The sequence below is a fragment of the Bactrocera latifrons genome, unplaced genomic scaffold (genome assembly GCF_001853355.1).
Source record: "Bactrocera latifrons isolate USDA-ARS-PBARC rearing strain unplaced genomic scaffold, ASM185335v1 scaffold_193, whole genome shotgun sequence".
In the NCBI taxonomy this organism is placed as follows: Eukaryota; Metazoa; Arthropoda; class Insecta; order Diptera; family Tephritidae; genus Bactrocera; species Bactrocera latifrons.
The window spans coordinates 60,767-78,765 of NW_017535441.1; positions in this window are offsets into that span (position 1 = coordinate 60,767).

Here is a 17,999-nt window from a genome sequence, read left to right on the forward strand (position 1 = left end):
AGAATAATTCAAGATTACTTTTTGCTCTAAAGGTTTTGTCATAGCATTTACCTCTTGAGTTTCATTCTTACTTGCGAAATCGTAGATTAATTGTTTCTAAAAGTCTAAGGTCTAAGATGAAATAATATAAATTAATAGTATTGACTTTTAAAGCTTCTTGCGTTAAGTGTATTCTAAATGGATCGTTGAATTTTTAAGAGAATTTCACAGAAAGGGGCCACCAAAAACTGAATGGCAAACAGAAAAATATTCATGGAACTTGGATTGTATAGGTTAATTTGTATAGTAGCTATTTGCTACAGTGTTCCGATCTGAGCAATTTCTTCATATATTGTTTCATATTCTGTGCAAAATTTTTTGAAAATACCTAGTAAAATATTAAGGTCTTCCACACAAGCAATTGATTCCGAACGTTCAGCTATTTATTCGTAAATAAGCTATTTATTTTTAATTTAAAACTTGCCACAATAATTTTTATTTTTATATATATATTTAAAATGAGTTTTTTATTTATTTTTGGGGAAAAAAACTTTATGTCCAACTTACAACTTTGAAAAAAAATCATATATTAATACAAAAAAAATATTATTTTCTTTTTTTTCGTAAAAAAACTTTTTAAAAATTTATACACAGTTAAAATTATGCATCAAACACCGAGCATTCATATGGTACACCACGTCGTATGAGCAACACAGAATGTATGAATCCTTCACATGAAAACACTCAGCATTTTGTTGTATGAAAGTTTTTATGTAAAAATTCAAAGAAATAATTTTTATAGAGCGGAATATTTCGTGTTTTAAAATCACTATTTCAAGTTTGTAGAAGTACCTATACATATAGTATATGTGTACGCTTAACTGTTCCGACAGCACCCGAGCTGATAATAATCGAGTGCCGCGCTTGTTGACATTATCGCAACTGCCATTATTTGAATTGCTAATAATTTATGCAAGGCTTTTTGTTAATTTAGTGGCGAAATTAATTTAGATTATGGTATGTTATGTGACTGCTTTGTTACGCATAAAACTATTATCCAGAATTAAATAAACCAAAAATGGAAAATAAACTAAATTTACGTCCACTATATGACATTAGCTCTTATATGGTTTCAATAAAATTTAATTGATATTTGTGAAAACTAATTAACAACAATCGTCAACTGTGGCTGTAGTATGTGAATAATCATGCCAGGACAATGGAAAAAGACAGCGTTTCTAAAACTCAATTCCTGATGAATCGATTCAACACATTTCAACTGATATAAAAAATTATACAAGACTGAAAGTCCAGCGACCGCCGTCGTAGAAGTAAAATCTAAAAGTTACGGTCATGTTATAAAATAGTTAACTCTGGTTAAAATCGACAATTTGAAGTGGGGGGTATGGTATGAACTCAACAGCTTAGAATGCAGTCGAATGTTTGAAATATTATTGAGGGGGAATGTTGTTACTTTTATTTATTTTGAGGCATCACTTTCGTGCTAAATTTAATTTCAATTACAGTTCTAATTTTAATAACTGTTCGTCCCCCATTGATGACCCATTCCCGTCTATTAGCTATAAAAGCGAAGTTAAGAGAAAAAATAAACGAAGTAAATATGTTACGTAATCGTATAATGTGAAAACAGTTGCTTTACAGCGACGGTGTGTTCATAAAATAAAATGAAGAGAAAACTGTCACTTAACTTTTGATTTGATATAAAGAATAATGAACTCTTTTAGTAGTTCAATATCGAAAGGAAAAAGTATAAAATTAAGCATGTAAGAGCTGATCGGAATGAACATAGCCAGTTAGGATTAGGCAAAAGAACAACGAAAAATATTTGTGATGCCATGGCCACAGAGCATGGTGACAATCACTTAATAAATGAAAATTCACATTTGTAATCTCGCTGACGATCGTTCACTTACTGTGTTCCTTTCGTTGTTGTCTTTCGCTTCCTCGCATTCGCTTGTTGAACATCGCTCACTTGGAATATATGAATTAAAGGGATTTATAAATTAAGATATTATATACAAAAGAATCTAAGTATGTACTATCTGGTACAACGTATTCAGTAGAGTGAAATATAATTTTCTGAGCTATCATTTTGTTTTGATTCCGTTCGTCAAGAGTTTCTTGCATTAGGTCTAGCCCATCGTAATATAGCACGCAATATGGGAACTGCTGAAAACACTATAATATAAAGCAAATAAAATAATTGCAAAATTTTACACAATAGTTAAACGGACACGATGCTGATCACCCATTGTCGACTTTTAAATTACTTTATAATTTTCTGATTTTATAAGAAGTGCCATATGCAGCTGTTTAATTCAATTTCATCCCTAATTTATTATGTAACGAGACATTGCTGCAGGCGGCAGTCCAGCAGAAAGATGTGGCGCACAACAAGCTGCATTTGACGTGCAATCCCTCTACACCCTTTTAACACTGGCTTCCTACTTTATGCGCCCTGGCTGCTTTCTACTTCATCACAAGATGACAACAATAAAGTTCTATAGATGCACGATTCATGTGCCACCAGGCAAAGGAATTTGCATGAAAAAACGTCTCCACCGTCTGCTATAAATGTTGCCAAGAGTACTGCGTCTGACTTGCTGCAATATATAATTGGCGAGTGATGTTTATTCTACAGATAAATGTACTTAAATTTTTGTAAACAATGACCGAAGACAATGTACACTGAAAATTTATTTTTAATTATGTTAAAATTACAGTGCCGACGGAAATAATTTAACATACTGCTATCTCGGGACAAATTTAAGGCCTTGATACTTAGCGATACAATTCTTACTATCACACATGCAGTTGAGGTTCTCCGCTCACGTTTCTTCTTGACAATTTTGACTTATTCGCCAGCTTTACGGTGTAAACAAGAGTGAAGGTAAGCTCTTAAACTTTAAGGATTCGGCAGACACTTAAGCAACTAAACGGTGATTGCTATAAAAAGTCTTTTGTATGCCCATGCGGCTTTGCGTATGAAAATGGCTGAGTGTCAATGGTGTTTGCCGACCATAATTTAGACTATACGACATTACGAACTTTCTCAAATGTAGCAAGCAACATTTTGAAACAATCAAATTCTCACCGAAGTGTTGACATTTAAATGCTGGCCTTGAGACAACGATTTCTGTTATACATGGCACTTTCCGATTTATATTTTTAATTTTATTTTCAGCAGATTCTGCATAGAAAGCAAATGGCACAATGACGTCACAATAGTGTTTAAGGTAGTCCGCTTTGCTGATACGGCATACACGGGTATATGCCTATACATAGTAGCAAACAAGAGCAGATTCCCCGATCATCCAAATTTGCTGTGATGTGTTAAAATATCTTACTTACCCTTTTATTCTCTTAACAAAAAGTCTAAATTATAATCAGAACTGTGTCGAAAATCAGTAAAAGTTGTTACTGCGTTGTGGTTCTTGTGTTTTTTATTTGAGCGACACGGCGTATAAGTAACATTTTTAGACCGCCGATAGGCATACATGCGTGTTAGTTTACACATAATTATACCCTGAACAGGGTATATTCAGTTTGTCACGAAGTTTGTAACACCCAGAAAGAAGCGTCGGATACCCTATAAAGTATATATATAAAAGATCAGAATGTTGAGCTGAGTCGACTTAGCCATGTCCGTCTGTGTGTCTGTCCGTCCCTCAGTTTTTAAGATATCCTTGGAAGTTTGCAAATGTCACTTTCTCTTCAAGAAGCTGCTCATTTGTCGGAACTGACGATAGCGGATCACTATAACACATAGCTGCCATACAAACTGAACGATCGGATTCAAGTTTTTGTATGGAAAAATTTCGCATTTGACAATGTATCTTCACAAAAGTTGACGCCGGTTATTTTAGGGCAAGAATGTAATCTCCGAAGAAATTGTTGAGATCGGTTAACTATAGCATATAGTTGCCATACAAGCCAAACGATCGAAATTAAGTTCTTGTATGGAAAACTTTCGCATTTGACGTGGTATCTTCACAAAATTTCACATGGATTACTCCAAAAAAGATTGTTCAGATCGAATTACTATAGCATATAACTTCCACATAAACTGAACACATAGTTACTAGAAGAAATGCAGCTGGGAAGGGTATATTAGCTTCGATGCAGAGAAGTTAACGTTTTTTCTTGTTCCATTTTTAACGATGTAAATGTTACCCCATTGGAAGGTTAAGCCAAAGAAAGATCAAGAAAAATCCGAGTCATTATTACATTGTAGCCATACAACAAGAACATAGGTAGAAATTAATACAAATAAATCACGTACTTTTTTTTAGCGGAATGTAGTATAAAATATCGATATTTCAACAATGCGTATATGTGTATTTGTGGGGACAGAATATGTTTAGGTGATGGATTTTATCACCAATTTCATGAGTTGGAAAAATAATTAATTACATTTTCCTCAACTGGTAGAAGGACCGATTTAGCATATTAATAATTTAATGAATTATCATAAAAAAACCTTAAATGATAATGATTTTATAAGAAGTTTTCGGATACTATAAAGAAAAGTTGAGTAAGATACGAGTACATATTTTCTTTTCTACTCAGTTTCAGTCAAAAGTAAAAAAAATCATTTTATTAGTCTCTTAGACAAAAAATATATAAATAAAGCTAAGAAACTAACATTTTTTCGATACCGAAAGATTTAACGACACAATTTCGTAATATGCCTTAATGCCCAGTTTAAGGCGAGTGGAACGATTATTTATTATTATTATTCATTAATTTTCTAAATAATCCAATTGATATTTACGTCTTATATCAACTTTGCTGCTTATGATGTTGGTACTTAATCAACCGTTAATTGTAAAAAGAGTAAATGTTGAAGGTTGCAGCTTTTCAATGAAACATTCTGACCGATATCAGATACCAATGGGTTCATACTATACTTTTCCACAGCTGCATGATAGCTGTTGTTTGTGAACTCTCCTTATTAACGGTTTTTTGTAATTATTGATGGCTGACTGCAAACTGAGAACTTCATTACAATCTTCGTTAGCTAAAATAGCTAGAAAAATTATTAAAAAAGTGCGAAAACAATATGTAAATAAATATTCTGTTAATAGCAAATAAGGCTGACGGATGAGCGGAACTTGTACTCGCTATCGCTGTCTTGCTGCTATCCAGCACATGCGTTCCTGCCTGTCCGCATGGTCACTGAAAGCTTTATAATTTCTTTCTGCTTTAATAAATGGCTTCACCGTTAGTTTTGTACGGCAGCATATAGTATGATTGGTGGACTGAAGGTTATCATTTTTCAACTAGCAAAATGACTGTTATTCAGTTCTTTAAATTGATTTTCATATTTGACTAATTTACATATAATTGTATATGTAAAGCGAAATATTATTATTATTATTTGAGCTGGATTGGGTTTTTGAACAACTTTAACGCGAATATATAACTTTGTATTATATTTGTGGACGATGAAATAAAAACTACTTTAAAAATTATTAAATTTAAAATTTATTTGAAAAATTCATTTCAAAATGTTGCTTCACAGCCACGTAATCTCACAAGGGTTGTGTACTTGAGAAGACTGAGCAAACATTATCTTTTAAAACTTAATAAAGCAGGGGAGACTTCCATGGGATTTAGCGCTTTTTCGTGTAGAATGTAAAGCTGTCACATGACATTGTCGCTACCATTTATTCGCTACTACCGGCGTCGTACGTTCCCTAATGGCTTTTTAAAATGCTTTTATTTAAATTTTCATAACAGTGCTTGTAGAATTAACTTCCCGCTCCATCAAGGCATTGTTGCACACTTCCACCAGTACACATATGTATATACATGCAAATGAATATAAGTAATCAATACATAGCGAGTATAAATATATGGTTAAGCAAACCCTTGATGCAGATAGAAACCGCAAGCAATCACTAGACGCTTTTCTATATACCTTAAAGTACGAGTATGTCGACAATCAGCTCTATATGGGCGCCATACAAACTAAATAAGTGAGAAGCTTCAAGCATTACATCCAATGAAAATTCCCACTTGATCTGAGCGCAAATGGAAAATAGTGTTTACGCCAGTTAAGACAAATCCGTCGCTGTTTGGTCGCAGGTTGTGAAGTATATGCTTGCTGTAGTTGTAGAGTTGTAAACGGTCAGCTAAGGATTATGAGCTGGTTATGAATTGGTTGCGGGTCATAAATAATAATTTCGACATATTTGATATGAATTTTTTTTTTACATTTATGACGCAGAGTTGAGTGAGAGCCGAGTAGCTTTGAAAAAGTTAATTTTTTTATAGCTACTGTTTTGGTTATATAAATACATGATTACATTAAATATTTTTCCCATTTTAATGGTTTCTGGTTCTCAATTTTCATAAGACATGAAAAATTGCACACATTTCTTCGACAACATCTGCCTCAACTTTTTCTCCGTTCGCTTGAGCACTATGTAATAAACAAAGTACAACTACTTGTACCTAAAGCATAGTATATAGAGACACTTGAATCGTTTGCTGTCATTACGAGGCAATGACAAATTGATATCAGTGGCAGAGATGAATGTTAGAGAGATAACGTAATAGCGCAGACATCTTAAAGAGCGAAAGTAAAACTACGATCATAGTTAGATATGTACATTTGTGTGCACTCGCGCAGAAATTGTTTTAGTAGATTTTACGCAGTATCGCTTAGATCTTCATTCTTTTTCTGGACGTCGTTGGCTGCACATTTGTTGCTGAGTGTGTTGGCAGACAGAAAAAAATGGTGCAAAATTTATGAAAAAATTTAAAAGTATAAGACAAATATTTAGCTACTAAAAATATTGATATTACATAAATGATAAATAAGCACTTTTTTTTACTTCATTACTTATAATGTGGTCGTTACATTAAACAACACAAAACAATCTTAAACTTTGCCATCCCAGCTACAGTTTTTTATTGGCATTACAAAACTTAACGGCGAAAGACTTTTTTGCCTTTAACAATTAACGCATTTCTTATTTCTTTGTTTTGTTACTACCAATTTTTTTTTAAATTTTTTTTTTTTTTGTTTCTTTGCTTTTATGAGAGTTGAATCCACACGAATATGTACGAAGTGGCAATCAGTAAAAAATTTTCCGCCATGTTGAGTTCGAAATGTCACGTCACTCAGTATATGACGCCTCAAGTGTGATAGTGTAAGAATACTATGACGCACTCTGCCGAAAAATCTACCAAACGGTGCATGGATTCTCAGCATTTAAATAATTGATGTTTTCATCCGCTCCACATGTTGCACATAGCGCATGTTGCATGCACCAATGCAGCACTTTCTGATTGCGGATAGCGCCAGATGTGCATATGTGAGAATGTGTGTGTTGCAGACATTTTGCATATCCGAAAATACAATGAAAAGTGTTAAATGTGGTTACTGTGATGTCGCTGAGAGCACCAGTAAAGGCAACCTCCGTTTTCGCAGAGAATTTCATGACATAATGTGTTGCACTAGTGGTGCTAGTGATATATTTATTGTAAATTATTTCATGCATGTTCTTTCCGTCACTTATTTTGCTGAACAACTGTTATATATTTGTATGAGTACATTTATGGCGTAAGTAGTTTAAGTTCCTCCAAAATTTAATAAGAAGATTATACATAAATACTTAAAATGCCACACAAAGTATTTTTAGTAAAGTTTTTCTTTAGGTGTGCAAGTTCTTTATAAAAAATTATTTAGAAGATAGAAAATTGTCACCGATACCTGCGGTATATAAAATATAGGCCCTGTTTTTTCGAAACATAAATGTTGTATGAACACAGATTGGATAGGAAAAGAGAAATTGAGTACAAATGCTTACAAGTTGTGGTCAATTATAGATTCTTACAATTTATTTAAATGCAACTACTAAAAATTCATCACACCTCATTACTATCAGAAACTCGTTATGACAAAAAGTGATACTCGGTATTTAATATAAGGAAAACTGAGCTAAATCAAGCAACATTACTTCTATTTATCCGATTGAAAGGTTGACAACGAATTATGTAGTGACAATTTGTTTGGTGTTTTTCTAAATTCAAAGTGTCAGCAAAAGTGTCACGTGCTTCAAAGAAAAGTATTTCTTTTGCACACGCCGAACGTTTATTTCGCTTGTTTAGATATAATAGCGTTTAAAATTCGGTGCTTCTCCTGTGACTGAAGAAACGAGTTGGCTTCAAAGTTATCGATGCATTGCCACTTTTGCCGTTGCGTTAGTGTCCAATGGAAAGTATTGCCTCTCAAACAAACGAAGTTGTCCAACAAAGAGATAACCGAGCTCAGCAATGCAGTTCGAATTTGAAACAGCACAAGTTTTCCGATGACTCGCTGTATGTGTTTGTAAGTAGTTATAAAAAACTTTTTCGCAAGCCCATAAGCGATATAACTTAGATAAAGCGTTTGTTTCAGATTTGTAGTGACATAAGTGTCCGGCGCATGGGATATTCATTGAGTTACTATTGTAAAAATATAGTGTTATTTTTATTCATGTCCGTATATTGACTTGGCACCAACTTACTTATTTTTATTCGATAACGTGAAAAGTAAGCGAAGAGGTCAACGTTTTCCGACACCTAAAGCGGAGGTTGATGCGTTCAGAATGCATGTTTAGGGATAACTAGTTATCGAATTTCAACGATAACCAACTTTCAGGTGTATAACATTTTTCCTGTCATTCTGATAATATCATTTACAGTATATAACACATATGAATTAATGCCACATTTGCTATTAAAATAAGCGTAAAAACTCAGAGTTTATGTAAAGAGACATTCTTAATATGTAATAATGTGCTAATTAGCGCTTGTGTATGCATTTATAAATATAAATATATTTTTTTATTATTGTACTAATCTTTTGCACTTTGAAACCAAATAAGTCCTACGAAAATCAGCACGTTCCAATTCAACTAATGAATCAATGCACAAAGATTATCATCAAAGATTCCCAATACTGAAATAAACTAATTCCTTCCCTGCAATCGCATGCTAATCAAATTAAGCCTAACACTGTAATAAATATGAGTCGTGTACGATTAAGTATAAATGTCACGTATACGCAGCGTATGTCAAGCAGCCGTAGTAACTTACACGTAGCTAATTATAGTCAAAGGCGCTGAAAGTGGCGTTGGCCTAGAGGAATTAATCTTTTCTGACACGAAAGCATATGTGCATATTCGTTTATATAGTGATGACATTGTGTACTTATATAGTATATACATAATTTAGTAATATAAAATTAATTCTACTTAGCTATTTATTGCATAATTGTCGTAAACGTAAGCCCGAGTAGTTATATTGGAGTTGATCATGATGCCGAGACGAGTTGAAATCCGGTTGACTGTCTGTCTATTCGTCCGTCCATGCTAGGTGTAACTTGAGTAAAAATTGACATATTTTGATGGAAATTCAAATTGATGAAATCGATGGTTTAATTATATAAAATGCAAAAATGTATATGTTTATTAAATATATTAAATATGCATTTAATGAAGTTTTTCTGGGTATAATAACATATTTTGTTTTCTTACAAAAGTAGCTTCAAACCTTTTTGACGCAAAAAGAGCGACAGTCGCCCAGTTAGGTTGCCATTATTTTTGCAATTAAATTGTTGTTAAAATGTATGCTATTTATCGCAAGAAATGTTTAGCCAATTACTTCAATTTTAATTTAAAAACCTTTGCTTTTTTTTTATACAATTCAATTCATAATCACTTAAACTTTCTTAAAGGAAGTTTCGTAAATGGGTAATTATCAGAAAGCAATTCACACAACAAAAATAAAATCAATTTTAAAATGCAACTCAAGAACATATTTATTTCTCCCCTGTCAGAGTTCATCTTAAACCATTACTACCAAGCAAATAAATATAACATGGGAAATAAAAGTGAAGCCATTTGTCCTTAAGGGCACATTCGTAGATATTTTCATAGGCATTTACACATAAGGAATATACATATGTACGTTCAAAGTTATATGTATGTACTATACACATATATTGAGAATAAATAAGGAGAAACATTGTATGGTAGGAGTTCGGACAGATAGCATGAAGAAGTGGGTTCTTAGATAGCGTTGACTGCAGTGAATTTGTGCGAATATATTACAGCCTCTCAACTTCCACAAGAATCCTTTTCAGCCACACATCGCTCTATCTCCCTCTCTACTTAACCAATTGAATTTATGTGCCATGACCATGGAGAATTCGGAAGTGCAGAAATCCACTGAGTCGACCGGAAATGCAACCGAATTGGCTTTGCAGATGTCGCCTCAGTGTGTTCTTAGCGCCTTTCTCAGTTGGATACTGGAAAATTGAGAAAATATCGCATTTAATAGGTTATCGTTCGGAGAACGCTTTCTAATCAAAGAAGTTTATCTAGTAGCAAATAATTTTAAAAAGCCAACAATTTAATATACAATTGAAATTTGAATTTTTTTAAAAATTGAGTAAATTATCTTTCTTTACGAAAAATAGAAAGTATACACAAAACGGTTTCGCTTTAGGTGCGTCACCCCCTAGAAAAGCATAAGAGCGAAAAAAAATTTTTTTTTTTTTTTTTAAATGCCCTAATAAATGCATATGCTCTAAAATATGCAATTTTATATCTAATTCACCTAAATTGTCAAAGCTTATTTCTAATTAACACAGAAAATTTATATATTTAATCTTGTTGTAATGACTTCATAAAATTAGTTCTTGTCGCAATTTGTTGATATAAATATTTGTTCATTTTTATAAATTAAAATAAAAGATTTAAAAGTGTGTGAAGAGGTAGCGATTTTAGCTCAGCAATATCGAAAATTGAATATTTAATTAGTTTTGGTTTTGCTACTACTTAAAAAGGAAAAGGCATACTTTTAGAATACCATTTCACACGCGAACAAGGACGACTGATTCGAATAATTTCGAAATCGTCACATAACATACATAAATCGATAACATACATGAATGGATAAATCGTAAAACTCAAAATGCAATGTGTTTTTTGGCCCGATCATTCTTTCACTTTACAGAAGTACACCGGCATAGCTCTGCTGCATTGCTGCTCGCATTTATGCCCTGCAACACAAAATTGGCTCAGCCGTAATTAGGTGGAGACATTGGAAGATTGTACGTGCTGTGGCAAATATGGTTTTTAGTAGTTATGGCACAACCACACACTGAGAATATGGGGACATTTTAACGGCTTCAACTCTAAAAGCAGGTCACACGAACAGGCAAAATATCAACAATGTGCCACAAGAGTACAACAAAATTGCCACAACTTGCTTCTGAGTAGTCAGGGCGCACACTAAACATATTATGACATTTGTGTTGCCCTGTAAGCACTATAGTTTTACACTAGACTTAAAATAGAAAAACAACATATTTCTCCAACTGTATTAACTAAAAACAAGTTAATTTTGATAAACTGCATATTAACAACTGTGGGGTTTTTTTTTTGCATTACCAGAGAAAATTTACTTTAATAATGTGTAAATTTTTATACCATCAGAGAGTAAAGGATCCCAAATATAAAACTTATTGACTTATAAGAAAAAACAGATATTTTAATGTGAGAAATTTAAATTGAAAATTAGAGTTTCCTTCGACTTTAAGAAAAAAAATATTAAGGATGAAACTTAATATTTTAAATAGACAAAGTAGTATAAAATATAAAGTTTTCCCGAAATTTATTCAAGTAAATTATTCATTGGGTTTCGAAGTATTATGAAATTCTCCTTTTTCTATAATTTTAAAATGTTTCTGCTCTAGTCTAACATAACGCAGACTTCCTTTAGTTGCCCTAAAGTCCCACCTGCAAGTAAACTAAATATTCAAAGCAAAAAGATTTGCCTAAAAACTTTAGTAAACCTTCCACATGACCCACTCTATGTACAGTAATCAAATGTTGCAGAGATGGGACGACTCAGTGCGAAATTTGATCTGTTGACGTTTAACACTTTATGTTCAAAACCACAACTTTTGCTTAACATTTGGCATGCACACACAAATATAAAATGTTCGAGTGTGTCAGTAAAGTATTGAGAAAATGTTTTTACGAGTACTCAAAATTAAAAAAGAGAACAGGACGGTCAACATGTGGGCCAATCAAAATCCGTGAGCACCGGAAATTTCATTGAAACTGTGTGTGAACTCATTTAAACTCAGCCGAAATCATCATTGAAATTCATGGAAATGGAATTTTAAATCTCCAAAACATCGATTTATCGCATATTTACCGAACATTTGGGCTTACGGAAGGTGTGTGCACGGTTTGTTCCGCACAAATTGGCTGACGACCAAAAATTCCTCAGAAGCCAACATTCTAAGGACATCTTGTGACCGATTATTTGACCAAAAATTATATCTTAATCATCAACCACTCCCCTTATTCCCCTGATATATCACCCTGCGTCTTCTTCCTTTTTGAAAAAATGCGTTTGCCCATGAAAGGAAAGCGTTATGCAGACATATAGGTCATTCAAAATATAATATATACATATAATTATTATTTTATTAAGCCTAATGATTGCGAAAGAGCCGAGTACCTCGTTACCTTGAAAAAAAATTTTGTAATTGATCGGTATAACGAACCGCCTTACTTAAGCCATGTCCGCCTCGCTTTCCGTCTGATTAAACGCGAACTAGTTCTTCAATTTTTGAGATATCGATCTGAGATTTTGCACACATCCTTTCCTCCAAAATTAACTGCTCATTTGTCCGATTTCGGATAACTATAGCATATAGCTACCATATAAACAGAACAAACGAAATTTGGACCTTATATTCATTTGACGAGATCTTTTCAAGAAATTTCTCGTGAAATTTTGGAAAAAATTTTAATTCAGCTCCAGCCGATCTCTTCAACTACACTATAAATTGTTGCTTTTGCAAAGTGCACCCAAGCGAATGCTCAACGCTTGCTCTTGTCATATGTCCGGGCCTTCACGCCGGATACAATTAAAATGTCAGTTTGTTAGCTGAAGCATATTGTGTCCGAACATGATACGAGTTACGACAACAACTAAATTGATATGCATGTAGCGACAAACCTTGCGGTACAGAATTGCAGAAATACAGTGACGGTAGTTCTACGCGAGCAGTCATGAGCTCAAGAATGTGCCAAGTAAAAAGGTGTAAAAAAATGAAATATTTGCCGCTAAAAATCGATTTAAAAAAATTACTGCTCGATTAGGAAAGTAACAGAAAAAATGTGAGCTTTGCGATAACGGAACAAATGAGGGATGAAGGCTTTTAGTGCGCATTTGAAGGCTATGTACCAGTAGATATCCAAGTAAAGAACACTTAAAGAACTTACTTAGTTAATATTCACATATGAAATATCCCTTAGTGACCAAAATATCAACATTTAACTGACTTTTCTATTTACATGTTTATGTTTCAGTGATTATATTTGGTACAATAATATCAGTGACCAGCAACATACATCCCTATTTTTAACAGTGTTAAGCTCTTAGCTGGTAACAACAACTTACACTGCGACAGTGACAAACCAGTAAGAATGCCGAGCACGTCAGTAAAGTCTCAGACCGGACATGAACATGTTGCCATTAATGTCGTCAACCTTCCTCAGAAATGAACAGAATATGCCTTTAGAGACGCGCACACACATTGTTAGTGCAAAGGGAAGACAGTGAAGTCATTTCAATAACTCATATGTATATGTTTCTATAAATATACATTATGTTGCAACATTGCAGTACAACCGTGCCCATACTATGGATACATTTAAAGTTCCGTGACAAACAAGAACAGCATTGCAAATATTCCAAGTATTTCCTTTGCGATGGGTGCTTGGTCCAGACGAAGTACCAGACTTGAAGCAAGGTAAATTGCTGTTATTTCAGTAACTTTCACGGGAATGCGAAGCATACACGGGCTGTTCGCTGCACTACAAAAAGGGCACAGTTAAGAATGAAATACACAGGAATTTGGTGAGCAGGAAATGCAAATAATGGCGGAAATATTTCTTGATAACAATTTAAGTATATTTACACAGAATTAAGACATAATACGGAACTCAAATACATTTAATGAATTAATGTGCTGTTACATTTCCTAATGACAGCGGTGCGCCCTTCTACACACTTTTGTCTCTACAGCAACCAGCAGACTGAGCACGTGTTAAAAAAATGGATATGTTCCGTTTCTAATTTGGTTTTTGCGAGTTAAGAGCTAAATTTATGGCTCATAGCTGAGTGAACGAACGAAAATTACTATGATATGTTTATGTTATAATCAATTTTAGTTTCAGCGCTATAGAATTAAGATTTCCCACAATTCATAAAAAAAATGTGATATTATTTATCCATTATCCTTTATTAACCATAAAAATGTAATAATGCCAATAATGCGAAAACATAAGTAAACCAAAGATACGAAATATGAGAATGGTTGCCTTCCAGCGAAATTCAGTTCATAAAACAAAATGAAGAGTAAACTGGCGCTTGACTTTTTATGGACGCTATAGAATTGTGCAATAAAAAGTAATGAACTCCTGAAGTAGTGAATGCGTTAACCCAGACAAATATGGTATCGGTCACACCATTTAAAATTGTGAACAAAACATAAAAATTAGTGTCACGGACGAAGGTATAAATAATTTTCTTTCCCTTTGATTTGATACCAATATTATTTTGTTTAATCAAAATGTATCTCTTTCTAGTGTTTTATATAAAAATTTTAAGGACTAACTATGTTTGAACGAAAAGAGCGTTGTACACCAAGGCGTAGAAGTAACGTGCCATGATGACGTGCCATGATGCCAAGTAACGAGGAATTCAGCGACCTCTTGCTTTACTGCATTTAAAAAACGTCACATGCAGCAACACATTTTTAATTTATGCTTAATTTATTCTTCAGCGAAATAGTGACATTTGCAGTGAGTCACTGCAGCAGTGCACCATAAAAATTAAGCCCTCAAGTAAAGTCCATTAACTTTCGCATTCCCTTTATAGTTACTCCACACACTCTTCACACTCACTTCTTATGTTCAATTATGCGCTCATGGCTAACTTCCTCTGGCGTTCCAACATTATTATCACAATGCCGGCAGGTGCACGGCTAACTGTTGCAAAGCCCTGCATTTTCTGTATATATAATATATAGTAAATGTGTAGTATGTATAAGTAGAAAAATATGTCATAATTAATTTTGGCATTAACCGAAAATAAAGGCAATTTAAATTTATTTGGACTACTCTAAAAGCAATGTGTTATTTAAAGATTCACTAATCTTGTTCAATTCTATTTTCTACGAGGGTATCATTTCTCTACTAACATTGTTAAATGAAATAGCGTATTACCTCCCAATAACGAAACTTTACGATTTTGTAATTGACTTAAGAAATGTTTAACTTTAAACTATAATTTTATTTCCTATACATGCTCCTACATTTAACCTACAGCATAAAATCAACACGGTGTTTGCTTATTTTACTGAATATTTCTATTATTTATTTTGGTTCCACAGCAATTTCGTAGTTTATGTTGAGGAGTGCTAAGCTATTTAATATTTTCTGGAGCATCGTTGTGCTGAGCCAAGTCTTGATTCGGCGCAAAGAAGAAAAGCATCGTTCAGTGCTGGCATTTGTGGCTGGCAAAGTGCAGAGTACGTGAAGGAGAGTATGAATCGACGGATATATATCCTTATCGCAAGTGCTGAGGCTTTTAAAGCAAAACAGCATTTGTGTTCTCGTTGTCATTTTCATTTCCCATGGTTGTTGAAAAAGCGCTACTTTTGCTTTGAGCTTCAGTTTTTGCAGTTCTTTGTAGTGTAATAAGGCATCCAATGAGTACAGTTCTTCCAAATTTAATTTCAATTTTGGTAACAGCTGAGTCAAATTGAAAATTTCGAGAACTTCATCGGAACCGCGTTTTCCAATCTTGCATGACCGTGTCAATGACTGGAATGTATGCATAAACCCTGTTCAGCTTTGAGATGGGTGATTGTTTCGATGACTCTGACGATTTTTTTTTTCACTTCAACATCTAATTTTCAGCTTTGTGTAGCAGTTGCAAAAAAAAAAAATGTATTCATGTTATGATCAGCAGGCATTATTCGTATGCTCAGTGTTGCAAAAAATGCTGTTATGACGTTTGATGCAGAATCACATTAAGTGGCTGCGTCAGTGAGAAAACATCAGAAAATTCCAATAATAAATTCGAAGTTGCACAGTACTGTGTCTAGCTTCGACGCTTTTATTGCAGTCGTTCTATTCTTCCATTCGCTTATTTTTGTAAGTACTTGTACGACTTCTGCAAGGGTGACTGTGATGAGTTGATGAGTAGCATCATGTCTTTATACCTTGTCTCACAAAGCTACACAATTTATCTAATCAAGAAATRAGCTAAAGCAGTGTTACGTTTCGGTCTTGAAACTTGGGAAAATGTTATAACTTCTCTGAATATTTGAGATACATTTCCAATTAAATCAATTTGTTTAATTTATGGGATAGACATGGTATCATCTCAGCGTTTGTAGCTTCTTTTAGTATGTTCCTTACAGCCCCGCGATCTCGAAGCATAGCAATAGAACCATCACTACCTATTGCAACGCATTTCTGAACATCCAGCCCCATATATTTCACGTCTTTCAAAACCAACTATCCTAACGCAGCTCCTATGAGTGAAATCTCCTCGTGTTGTTTTCTGTAATACTTAGACTACTGTGATCAAATTAAAAGCTGAATTTTAATTTATACTTCGAGTGTTTTTCGTATTGGTAATTTTTTTTTTTTTCTTTAATTCTAAATCGTGTAATAAATTTCGCGTCAAAAAAATTGAAATAAGCGTCGTTTTGAGGCTCTAAAAGTGAATTCTTCCATTTTTACTATGTCTTTGTTGAAGAAAGCAGTGCGTTAATGCACCATCTCATACTGTATTGGTTATTCGTGATTATTTCGCCACATTTTCAACCAATATCGTGCCGCAATCACCGCACTTGTCTAATTCACCTTCGTGTAACTTCTGGCTATTCAGCAAATTCACTGACCACTCCGAGGACACCATTTTGACTCAATTGAGGATATAAAAGCTGAATCGAAGAAGGCTCTGATGGCACCACGTCGGTGGACTTTCCAAGTGCTATGATGACTGGAAAATTTATTGGCATAAGTGTATTTCAGCGGGAAGGAATTGCTTTGAAGAAGATGAAAGTTGGACAAAATTCACATTTTAATTTGATCAGTGTAGTATTTCCTTAAAAATTTTTATACATATGTGGCTCTTATTTGCTTCCGTAAACATACAGACAAATGTGCCAAAGAATACATATGTATGTTTGTCCTGTGTAAACATTGGTTTATTTTGCATGTCGGTCGGCGCGCAAGAAATAAATGCTAAAAACTTAAAAATAATATGAAAATGATTTTGATTTTTATAACATTTGCGGTTCAGTGGAAATAATGTATAACTTTTTACTTTGTGGAGGAGGGGTGACCACCGGTGAGAAAACATTTCTATTGATTTCGTGACTGCAAGCATTTTGCATTTTTTGTGCATATATGTATACAATATGTGAAGTAAACGCCTTTTTATTGAGTTCGTAAATATATGATTTATCCTAGAAAATCAATAATATGGTAGAAATCAAAAAACCTAGTTATAAAAGTTTACTTGAATGCCTATGGTTTCATAACTTACTTTTGACATCTTCATTAAGTTCAAGGGCTACCATTATTTTTCAAATATAATTATTGAAACAAAAATACAACTTGAGGAAATATGAATCGTATCAGCAAAGTCTATTATCTCTCAGCGTGTTTCAGAGCCATTAAAAGATAGTATGAAACTAAAAACATACACCAGAAATGCACCTTAGTAAACTTTTAAATAGCAATCACGCAGTTATCTTAAAATTATATAGATTTCTCTCATACAAATATCTTACAATTATTTATTTAAGCCGAAGGCCCTGGCAGCCAGTGCTTTAGCTCGTGAGTGAGGTAATTATTTACAATTGTTCTCTTTTAAATAAAAATAAATAAAAAAAATAT